At 39.6% G+C, this 12,211-nt stretch overlaps 1 long non-coding RNA gene across 5 annotated transcripts in view; it reads right to left on the bottom strand.

Moving 5' to 3' along the window:
* Nucleotides 1-12,211, bottom strand: part of LOC141570624 (uncharacterized) — a 757,454-nt gene that overhangs the window by 234,225 nt on the left and 511,018 nt on the right. For all 5 annotated transcript variants that reach the window (XR_012494838.2, XR_012494842.2, XR_012494844.2 and 2 more), the window contains one exon: nucleotides 11,577-11,639. This is a non-coding gene — a long non-coding RNA (uncharacterized LOC141570624). The remainder of the gene's footprint in view (nucleotides 1-11,576; nucleotides 11,640-12,211) is intronic.

Here is a 12,211-nt window from a genome sequence, read left to right as displayed (position 1 = left end):
CAGGCCTCAGTTTTCTTCTCTATGAAATCAAGAGCTGGACCAGACGATCTTCAAGAACTTTTTCAACTCCAGCATCTTTAGATCCAGACACAAAAGAAGGAGCAACATGGAAACCCCCAACCCAGGTCCCAGGAGGCACAGAAAAGAGATCATCTCTGTAAATTCTCTATTGTTCTGCCCTGGAATTCACAGCCTTGACCAAGATGATGATAGTAGCCACTGGTGCTGATAACTGTGCAACACAGGGGCTCAGGAAGACAGACTTTGACATCTGAAAACATAGAGTAGGATGGCAGTGCATGAAAATAAGAGCCCAGCAACGCTCTGACCTTCCTCCATTCTGTTCTTCCTCACCCGGTGATGCTCTGTGGGAATGAGGAGGCAGAAGCGCAGAGATGACACTGGACACACAGAAAACAGAAGGAAGAGCACAGCCACGACCCAATTTTTTTGGTTTGTTTAGCTTTAGTTTTTTGGGTTTATTTTTTACATATAATTTTAAACTCAAAGAAGAGCCAAAAAACTATAACGAGTCCCTTAGGCCCTTCACCCAGCTTCCCCTGATCTTGCATCACCACTTGCATCATCAAAACAAATGAACATTGGTACAACAGTATTTACTAAACTACAGATTTTATTCAGATTCCAGTTTTCCACCAATGTTCTTTTCTGTTCAAAGGTCCAAACCCAAAGGCCTGATTTTAATTGGGACAACTTAAGATTGTCTTTGCACATAACAGAGCAGGTTGAGTTCTTAAGTCACCGGATCCCCTGTAAAGTAAGCTCCATGACATCCAAGAAAGACTTTGTCCATCTTATCTGTCCACCAAACAGCAGGAGCTGGTTTATTTTGACTGCAGCCTTAAAGTACTGCAATCCCAACTAAGAACAGTGCTGAAACACAGACTCCAACATGTGTTGAATGAATGAACAGATGACTAAGTCCAATTAGATCATCTGACTTTCATTTTTATAGAACAAAACAATGTGATCAGTTGCAAGGAATTCTTCTAAATATTTTATTTTCCCTTAATTCCTGAATTCTCTTGGTTACTTCATGATTTCCATATGCCATACTTTTACTAGAATTAGATTTGAACTATTAAGGATTCTGGAGACACAGATAACCATCCAACTACTAATTACCTTCTGCCCCAACTGCAAAGTTAGACTCAATACCCTCATCTGTGTTCCCTTAAGCATGTTTCATCACCATACTTATTGTATTATCTAAGTTACAATTGCTGTGCACTCTAGAATGAACTTCTGATTGAGAGTTTTTCCATCAGATTACACCAGGTACCTGACAGATGTTAGGTACTTAGTAAACACTCATCGAATGAATGCATAGTAACCTTGCTTCAGTACAAAACATTACCTATATGCCAGTATTAATCATATCAAGTTCTTTAAATTAGCATTGTTGATGCCAATAATTAACCAGCTAAACAAAATTGTTCAATGCAACATACTGTCATATTTCCATTCTATGCCTTATGAGAAAACTGAATTCCAGGCCCATGTTCCCCAGCAAGCCCTTAAGAGAAAGTTCATTCTATAACCAACTGAAAGATCTCTGACCTTCTTTTTCCCTTCAAGGCATAGTTCTGACTCACAATAAGTCTATTTTTCCTCTTTGTATGTTTGGTAGATTCGTCCAGCAAACAGAGCAGGAGCTGGTTTATTTTGACTGTGGCCTTAAAGAACTTAAAACATTGCTGCACGCTCTATGTATGGTACTGAATAAAAAACTGTCCTTGGTATAATCGAAAAAGAGCAGAGACTATGAAAGCCATTCACTGCCATGCTTCCAAATGCTTTATGACCACTTCTTCAAACCGTCATTCACTCTCGCAAGCAGTGACTCATGCAAGCCCACGTGCTTCTAGGACAGGTACCAACACTCCCCTCATTTGACCAACAGGGAGGCAGGACCTAATGGTGGGAGAAAGGTTTAAAGAGTTCTAGATCAACGGGCTTATGGGTGGGAGAGAGCTCTGAGTAATCAAAGGTAATTAACTCGTGCATACACGTGTATTCACAACGTAAGCAAATCTGTCTAAAAAACAAACAAGCAAGCAAACAAAAAACCAAACCACATTATTTTAGAGGAACACAGCCAAGAAGGCCTTTGTAGAGGCTAACTTGGGGTACGAGGGAGGTAAAGCGGCTCACCTAAGACTGTGCTATTAAACTCCCAGTTAGCACTCTAAATATTTCCAAATGTAAATCGCTGCATTGAGTCTTCTAAAATCACTGCTTCAAAACTGGATGTTAAAGGAAGCAGCAGCAGGTATCGCAAATAAGACCATGTTTGTTCCCTTGCCTGAAGCCTTTTAATGGATCCTGATTGTGCTCAGGGGCCAAGCTTGTCAGCATGATTTACAAGTGCTCTGGTGCTCTGGGCCCTGTTTGCACTCCAGCCTGATCTTTCGTCATCCCCTCTCATACAACACAGGCTCCCAGCCCACTCCCGTACGTGAAGCTGTACTACCATAAGATGCCTGCTCCACATTCCATGTTGTCTTTGGCCTCTGTTCCCACTGCTAGACCTCTGACAGACCCCATCCTCTATGCTCCCAGCTCACCCCGTGCTTCCCTACATTATACTGCTTAGTCTGGTGTTGAGATTAGCCTGTTTTCGTTCCTCTTTTATCTGTAAAATAAGAAATAACATGAGGGTAGCAATGATTCTGATTCTCACTGCTTTATTCCCAGGAACTTGTACTGTGCCTGGTACATTATTAGTAAATAAATCTTTTTTCAGTGAATAAATGCATTTAAAGAAGGAAATAAACATTCCTGTTATCTGCAAATGATAACTAAATAACTCATTAATACCATGCCACCTCCCTAGGAAAACAACACTACATAAGTCTAAAACCAAACCACGTGGTAATTTTATAAGGGTTGGTTTGCTATACAGAGAAAACCAGTTATTATCACTTTACTTATTCCCAAGCCCTATGCTTGGGAATATCTATGCCCTTTAATCAATTAGGTTACAAAAATGCCATATCTACCCACCCTATTCCCTGAGAAATGCATTTTCAACGTGCTGGGTCCTTAGAACTGAACTCTACTAATTTTCGATTTGCAGTCACATCCATAATGGTTCCAGAAAAGTGCTTTCAATTCCTAGCCCTTGGGTACGGGTACCAGACATTGAGCCAGTGAAGCCCATAAATCTTCTTGCTAACCCTCAGAGTAAGCAGCTTATAGCTCCTTGTATATGCATTATTTCTGCTATAAAGATTTTCATACAAAATGCTTTATAGCACAGTGACATTTTATACACATAAAAGAGTTAAATTTTTATTCTTGTAATATTCCAGATTTTTTTTCTGACAGGACCACGTGACAATAAAGCTGTCTTTCCTACAAGTATTTACATCTCCTGTCTTCTTCCATATGTGCATAAAGGGTTATATTTGGATGCCTGCCGAAATAAGCCTTAATTGATTTTTTCAGGTGTTTCCTACTACCATGGCAACCATAATCAAATACCTTTTCATGAATAGCCTTGTCAATTGTAATATAATATTCTCACTGAATACAGTCTCCAGTTCTCCTTCTACCAGCCTCTCCAGAGCTTTCTCTTTCTTGACCTAACATTTCCTTCAGGTTCCTAGGCCCAGTGGAAATAATATATTTAAATAGCATGCATGATTTTTAAAATGAGAACATCTTCTGAATTACATTAGTAATCTCACACACATACACACACACACACACAAACACACACACGATAAAAATAGATCATGTGTTCAAGGGTAACAGATATTTTAATACTGGCATGATTTGTCAAATATCTATAATCCTTCTCAAATCACCTTTGATGGTGGTGTTTCATTTTTTTTCTTTTTCCCTCCCAAGAAAAATCATTATTCATCTTAAGAGAGAACATCTTGTCAAGTGTTGTAGTTCAACAAAATAAGGAAAACATCTCTGCCAAAATGCAGTAAATGTGATTACACAAGGCCAAGGAGAAGCCCATAATTAGATCATTACCACGGAAACAACCTAATTACATGTGTAAAGCAATGAGGGCTGAATTGCAGATCTGAATATATTTATACCATTGTCTATGTTATAATATTTCTGCTACTTAGACTTCCCCAAATATAATCACATAAGCCATATAGATAAATCCCGACTCAGTTTAAATGAATGAAAAAATGCTGTGCAGTTATGTGAGTGGAGTTCAAGGATACTCACTCTCTTTAATATAAACACACATCTATACCTTTAAATGAGAAAAAAATGTTATGTGTATTAATAATAAATATATATTAGAATGGCCTTAAGTATGCACTCTGGAATTTCACACTGTGCAAAACTTATTTATAAGGACAACCAAAGTTTGGGCAAGGTAATTTAATTTTTCAAACCACAAATTATTTATACTAGGAAATAATTTCATAGAGTTTACTCTTAGTTATTTAAAGGCCACTTGTTTTGTAAAGTCTCATTTGTTGCCTTGAGTTTAAAATGTGAGTGTCCATTTATTGTTGAAGCCACAGTCAAAGATATAAGCCACATGCCCAGAGGACAGTAGAGAGACTACCCAGAACAATTTTATTAATACAAGGACCTGTCACTTTTATAAATTATCAGATCTAAATACCTGTTGTTAATTGCCTTTTAACACCACAGATGTTCTTGTGTTTGTATTTCCTAAACATCTTCCATTTTCTGTGCTTACTTTTCCCAGCTGGCCCCTCCTCTTTCAGCCATCTCAGACACTGGCTATCAGTTGGACCACAGGGAGAAATTCCTTCTTCCTTGCTGAAGTTATAAGCAGGGCTTTGGTGAAGCTGCTCTCGTTCTCCCATGCGGTGCCATTTGGAAAGTACCTTCCCCAGAAGCCCCAGTTGTTAGCTAGTCCCTGACACACACACAGACCCCACCTGCCTCTCCTGGAAATAGCATGGCTTCCAGAGGTGAGGAGGGCAAGAGAGGTGACGCTCCTCATTCCCTGCCCACCCCCTCCCGAACTCACACATTAACAGGCTAAGATGGAGCACAGAGCAGATGATAAGGGAGTGAAGAAGGGCCTTTTCATTTTCTCACTGGTCTGCATTTTCATGCGGTTTATGCCTCTCACTCTAACAATGCTCCTCTCCTGTCATTCCCTACAGGCACTGTTCTCCTGCTGGGAAGGAGGGAAGGAGAGAAGAATGGAGGGAACTGTGGCTCTTTTGGGGATGGAGATGCAAATTCACTCTGGAGCATTCTTCTACATGCCTTCTTTAGCTTTCTTCTCCCAGTGCACTAAATACACACACACACACACACACACACACACACACACACACACACACACACACAGGGGAACTGAGTGGGAGAAGTGCGGAGTCGTCAGCAGCTCAAGGATCCCAGCCCCAGACAACAATGTCTTTATCTGACAGAGGGATCAAGGGGTGTGGTACATGAGCAGGTAACCAGCTGGGGACAGAGAACAGAGTCCATCAACACAAACACAAGATCTGAAGGAGAAAGGGAGCTTCATGGAGGGAAGACAGCTGGGCTTACTCGGGCCTTGGTTCTGCCTGTGATTTGTCACCTTTGTGACACACTTCCCCACTAGGCCCTCAACTTTCTCCTCTCTATAAAGCAATAGCAGGACTAGGTGAGGTTTAGGTCTTTTACAAACTCGAACATTCTGATCCTATGGCTGGAACACAGGATGAGCCAAGCCCTGCTTCCTGCCTTCTTCCCTCCTCCGTTCAGCCTGGGTGGTCCCAGGCCAGCATGCTGGGCTCACTCTGGCTCCTCTTCCCTTTACTCCCCAGCCATCCAGCCTGTAGAGTACACACATGCTGCTGGGATAGCGAGAAGGAGGTTGACATGGAGGCAAGATTACTATATTCAGGCTTAAGCAAATCACATAACCTCTTTAGGCCTTAATTAACTCTTCTGTTGAAAGATGTCAGTGGGAAGGGAATCTGGAGGGGTGGTGAGTGAAGGGATCTGTACAATCCCCTTCAGCTATTACAGTCCATGTGGAAAATTAATTTTCTTTCCGTACTACTTTCACCAGCTTCCTCCCATACTCAGCAACCTTCAGTGACTCCCCATTTTCATAAATTCCAAATATGAAAGCCAATGCCTTTCCGAACACCCTTTATTCCAGCTACAGTGCTTTTGCTCTAGCTTGATTCCCCCTATACTCTTTCCCACAATCTCTCTCCCACCCCAGCTCACTGATCTAGCTACGTTTTCTCACAGATCACACATCCTCAATCCCAGTTTGCTCTTGAGGCCAATGCTGATTCCTTATTAATGAACCTGACACATGGTACGCACCCAGTAAATGTTTATGGCTGGGCAGCTGAACCATGCTCTCCCCCACCATCTAAATCCCATTCTAGGTTTCAAGGAATAGATTCAGCCTCACCCCATCTGGGAGACTTGCCCTGGTCCCTCTGAATTGCATAATCATGTTCTCCTCTAATCCTTGAAATTTATGTTGTAGCACATCATTTAAGACCTACAGTCCTGACCTCTTAATCACTGTTAAAAGTGTGTGGAAAATGTAATCTACTCATTACAAGTAGACATTCTGAAGACTAATAGCAAGTTTTCTATTTCTTCATAATTACCATCCCACCTAACCCCACATTGAATCCTTGATAAGTACTTAGCAAATATTAAATTGATAGGCTTAAAGGTACTCTGAAAATACTTCCCCTACCAGGGATAAATTTCATCCCTATCATACAACCTTCACTTGGCAAAATGCTCATCTTTTTCAAGAAGAAGCTCAAATGGCAGCTCAGTGTGGCTTTTTCTCTCTAGTGCTAGGCAGAGGTTGTCCTTTCTCTTCGGATATAGGTTTATTGGCACTTGTCATGTTGCTATTATTATTTGTTTATACTTCTGTCTCCCCACATAAACAATAAGCTCTTTTCCTGAAGGAAAACAATCACATTTCACTTTTGTTGTAATTCCATGCCCAGTATTACTCCCATAATACAAGAAATGTCAAATAATGTTGAGTGGGGACATAGAATGAATGCCTGTACTTTTAGGAAGAGAGTGAATTTTTGCTTTGATCTCCCTAAAAGCTCCAGGAACAATTTTTGACAATTTGAGATGAAGGACTAATGAGAGACTTGACACTAAGCTTATAAGTTCATGATCTAAGTTGTATACATCTTCAAGGGATAGAATGATCCATAGTTCTCTAATATCTATGCCAAGTCTTTCCCCCAATTATTTTCAATAGTTCTAAGTTGGCTATGCATTCTACTATACTCTGTGGATTTTGAAATCCACATTTGAGAATCATTAAGTATTTAAAAACCACCATTAAGAAATTAGCATAGTTAATATATTAGAAAGCATAAAAAATGTACTTGTTACGTACAATATCTTCTCTTGGGATAGTCCATAGATTGCTATGAGACTTAAATTGCTTCTTTAACACTGTGTGTCTATCATCATTACTATCTACCTTGAAGTTAGTTTATTAATGTATTATTTATATTCTCTACTGGATGCATATTTTTTGAGAGCAGGGGCAGTTTTAGACATCTCTTTGTACTGTGTAGCACCTAACACAATAGTTTTTATGGGGTAGGATCTAAGTAAACAGTTACTGTATGAATCTATTAATTACCATATTCCAAGTTTCTAATGAATATTAAAACCAAGCAACATGAAAGAAATTATTCATATCAAAGTATCAGTAATGATTACCCTTTTCCTGAGCAACCAGTTTGTTTTACATAATAATTTTAATGAATTGTATTATTGCTTTCATTTCTTTTTTTAAAGTGGTCCAATAAACATCTTAGAACCAACTTGGTAGAGCACTTACAGCAAGTGCATGGGACTTCAAGATACAATTTCATACACAAAAGTCTGTCCCCTTCTGTTCCTACCTTTATTTTCCCTTTATCTATTTTCCTACTAATTTTAATTTAGTGTTATCTTGTTATATAATGTACATCTTTGTAAACTGTCTTAAATTATTTTCAGGGCAAACAGGTATTTATGAACATAAATAAACAGAAGCATACAGACAATAAATATAAGTGAATAAATAATAAATATCAAATCTGAGATATTCTTGATTAAAATTAATTCTTGATTAAATATCATTCCCAGATTTGTTATTGATAAATATCCTTAAATTGTTATTACTAAATCACAATTTTAATTACCTTATAGATTATTCGTAATTTTGCCCATGTTTAAGAAATAACTTTTACTTCCCATGTAATCATCTGGCCTCACTACTACACACTTCCAATTTAGCTAGTAGCTTTATGGGGGGAAAAGTAGAATGAACAGATGGATAATAATTGTCTTCGAGATTAACTTGTATTCTAAGAGTTGGGATGTAGTAAAAGTTAATACTTACAGCACTTCCCATGGGCTAGCATTTTACTAGTAAGAACTTAACATCATCATTTAATCCCCACAATAACCCTAATAGATGATACTATTATTATCATCCCAGATTAGTGATGAGGAAACTGAGGCACTCCAAGCTTCAGTAACTTGTCCAAGATCACACCTTGAGTACATGACAGAACTGGGATTGAAATCCAGGCTGACTGGCCCCAGGTTGTGTTTCTAATGACTTTGCTAACTGCCTCAACTACCCTGGGTCTTCCAAGTCCTTAAAAGTTTGATAAGATAACATTGAGATATTAGCTTCCAGTGTTGTCCAGAAATTCTTATAAATAATAAGGGAGAAATGACAAACCATATGATCAGTTATGCCACTACAAGCAAAAGACAATTGCACCCTCAGAAACCACTGTGTTCCCCAAGATGATGTGTTCTCCATCCCCTCTCAGTCAAACAAAGCACTCATGGTGCTTTAATATAAACTTTATGGATTTTTAAGAAATCCAAATACTATTTAAGTGAAAAGGATGGAGAGAAGGAGGGAGTTTCTTTCACTCTTGATAGCAAAATTATTCATTCCCTGCTGCTACTAAAAGTCATTTGTTGCTTCAGTCAATACTGCCCGGGGCAGGCCTGGGCTTTATTTGCCATCTCTGTGTTTGAGCCCTGAAATGAGGTTATCGATTTATGATCAGTGTAACTCCTGGCTGACTCCTGAATGTTATGATACACTAATAAAGTGTCTTGAGGAAATCACCTGCTACCCCTCAAGGCAGAATCTACATCTTGTTCATATTTGTGTCACTCCAGCACCTAGCACATAATAAACACTCAATAAATATATGCTGGCTGAATGACTGGATTCATAAATTATTCTTCAGGTATAGATTTTAAGTTTCTGATGGATAGAATCTGTTTACCACCTTATATAGTGCTAACATTGAATAACAAAGATATGATCGAGTGAATGAACTTTTTACAATTTTGAGGTAAATGGTAGGAACAAAGAACAGTTAATGTGTTGCTGAAGTTATATGCTAGAAGACATATGAAAATAAAAGCTCTGCCAATAACAAAAATTTGCTTGAAACCCCATGAATCCTATTTCATAAGGAACCAACTTAGTCATAATTCATTAACTAGAAATCTGGCTTCTTTTTTTTTTTTTCTTTTCACTTCCTCAGCAACATAAAGGAGTACTAAGCTCTCACATATTTCCTATTTTAAACCTTCATCACCTTAAATATAAAGTGACTCCTGGGCGTATGGGTTTTAGGAAAATAAAAGATATTATATATTTCCCTAGAGCATTAGTTAAAATGTATCTGTTATTTTGTTTAACTGTAAGAGCCCATTATGATGCCATTCGGAGGAGGTTTCACAGTAAGTGTGGACAGGGTGGGAGAAGACAGTTTCAACTAGCCTGGAACCAAGATCCAGATATATCTGGCATTTAGTTTTAGAAGAAACTCCTGTCCATTAAGCTGTTCATATCCATCTGGTAATTTATATAGTTCATAAGGAATCTCCTAAAAAAAATTCAAAGCATATTTTCAAATGGGGACCAAATGTAGCCATACACCCAAAGGAAGCCATCGTGCCAGCAGGATTTTGCAGAATCTCTGAGGAAAAGTGCTCTGAGAGGAATGAGACAGGCATGACACACCTGCCTCAGCCATGGGATTGAGAGTGACTGACAGGGGATGGCCAGGTCTAGTGCAACATCCCCCCGCTCAGTTCTAGATGTGTGAACTACATCATGCTCCTGCCCCACCTCCGCACTACAGGGGGACCCCTTTAATTGGATGTAACAGCAAGCCCAGGAAGCCGTTACATTCTCATTGCCAAGAGGACTGCCATCTTGGACTTTAGGGCCACCACAAAGGGCTTTAGGACCAGACTGCTAGGGAAGGATCTTATCTACTCTTCAGATGGGCAGAGGCTGATGGGGAGAGCAGCAGAGACCTGTGGTAAGGGGAGCCCTGGACTGGATCTGTGAGGGCTCGTAAGTTTCCAATTGTGGCCCACAGAAGTATCTGAGGTGGACTTTGCAGGGAATGATATACCTATTTGAGTGAGTGAAGCTTATGACCAGCAAAATGCTTTATCCACTACAAAATTCAAGTTTAAATGGGAAATCACCTGTACCTGTATGCTGGAGAAACCTAAGAACACTCAGTTTATAAATTCTACTGTAAGATAAAATACAAATAAAATTATAAATTACTATATATCGTTGACTGGCATCATGCTTTATGGTTTCACAAATCATGTTTCATTTCTTTCTCAGAACTCTGTGAGGAGAACAGAGCTGGCATTATCCCTATCTACTGTAATAGATGAGGAAACTGAGACTCAGAAGGACCAAGAGACTTGACCTCCGTCATATAGCTTGTGTAACTACAATGGCCAGATAGTTCCACAAATGAAGAATCCCTGTGTGTTACTCATTCACTGAACCACAATACACTAATCACCAGTTCTAGGGGTTCATGAGTATTGATAAACCATGTTAAATTTGAGGGACTAGTTGGAGGAAAGGCAAAACTGCCATTCTAAAATGTATGTGCAGGGATTAACTTATCCAACACAGATTACTCTCCCAAAGCAGTCTGTGCTGGTGTCTTTCCCTGTCCTTTGCTTCCCTTATCATCTGACCCTACTTCTCCTCCTCCCTCTCTCTCCATTCAGGTACCAACTATATCATGTGGTAGCCAGTGGTGGGAGCATAGGGGTTACCTGGAGTAGAAAAATGGAGAGGAGAAAGACAGAGGGGGGAGAATATGAGGAAAGGCAGAGAGCAGATAGAACCTATAGAAGTCCTACATACCTCTCCTCACTCCGTTCTTTATAAACATTCCTTTTTAAAATCTAATTTAGCCAAATGTGTAAAGACATTTGGCTTAACCAAATACAGTAATGTCCTTACTAGATAATGAAAGCCATGGCAGCTCTTTTTTTTTTTTCAAGTCAGCAAACAACACAACCCATCTGTGAGGTCCTCCAAAACAAAGACCAGGGGCTTTAAAAGACCATAAATTTTTCAGAATTAAGTGGGTTTTTAGCATTTTCTTTTTCCTCATTTTGAGAGCCAGTTGCCCTTTCCCACTTCTCTATGTTCCTGTGGAACCCAGGCTATCAAAACAACACACACAGGCCAGACAAGGATCTGCATAGGCTACAGAGCCATCACAGCTCCAGGTGTCACTCACCATCCGTGTGCTCTTCAGAACTAGAAGATTCCATGAAGGGGAAATACCTCCCAACTGATTTTTCTAAGAAAGAAAAGCAGAAAAAAATGAAAGTTGCCATGGGCAGCTAGATTGGCAGAGATAGCTTGGCTCCAAAATACTGCAATGAGAGGTTTACACAAGGGTCAAGATAACCACATCTTAGTTTCTGAACAAAAGAAAAAATTGTCCTCATCTTGGTACCAGGTGGAAGCCACCTATCTCTGCTCCCATAGGGCATGGGATTCACCCATCATGTAATAAAGGTCAGAGGTGTTGGTTTCATAAGCCTGATGAAAGAGGCTGAGCCAGCACAACAAGCTTTAAGGAGTGAATTAGAGCCAGCCCTCACCACAGCTATTTGACAAATTCTGTTCCTCTGAGATTTATGGAGTGCCTGCCAGATGCAAGGCAGTGTACCATGAATTAAAATTTTAAAGAAATTCTCAAAACCTCTATTACCTTTGATCGATAACCCCTGGGCAGGTAGAGTTACTCTTTTATCAAATGATGAGCTCAGGCCCAAAAATGTTCTGTGACTGATGAGGTAAAGAAGTCACTGAGCCTGGATGTCAGTTGCCCACTGTATGAGCCTGGGTGAGTCTTTCAACCACTTG

Source organism: Rhinolophus sinicus, chromosome 17 (genome assembly GCF_057876585.1).
Source record: "Rhinolophus sinicus isolate RSI-liver-muscle chromosome 17, RSI-T2T, whole genome shotgun sequence".
NCBI lineage: Eukaryota > Metazoa > Chordata > Mammalia > Chiroptera > Rhinolophidae > Rhinolophus > Rhinolophus sinicus.
Note: the sequence above shows the minus strand (reverse complement) of the source record. Positions and strands in the feature narration are given on the sequence as shown.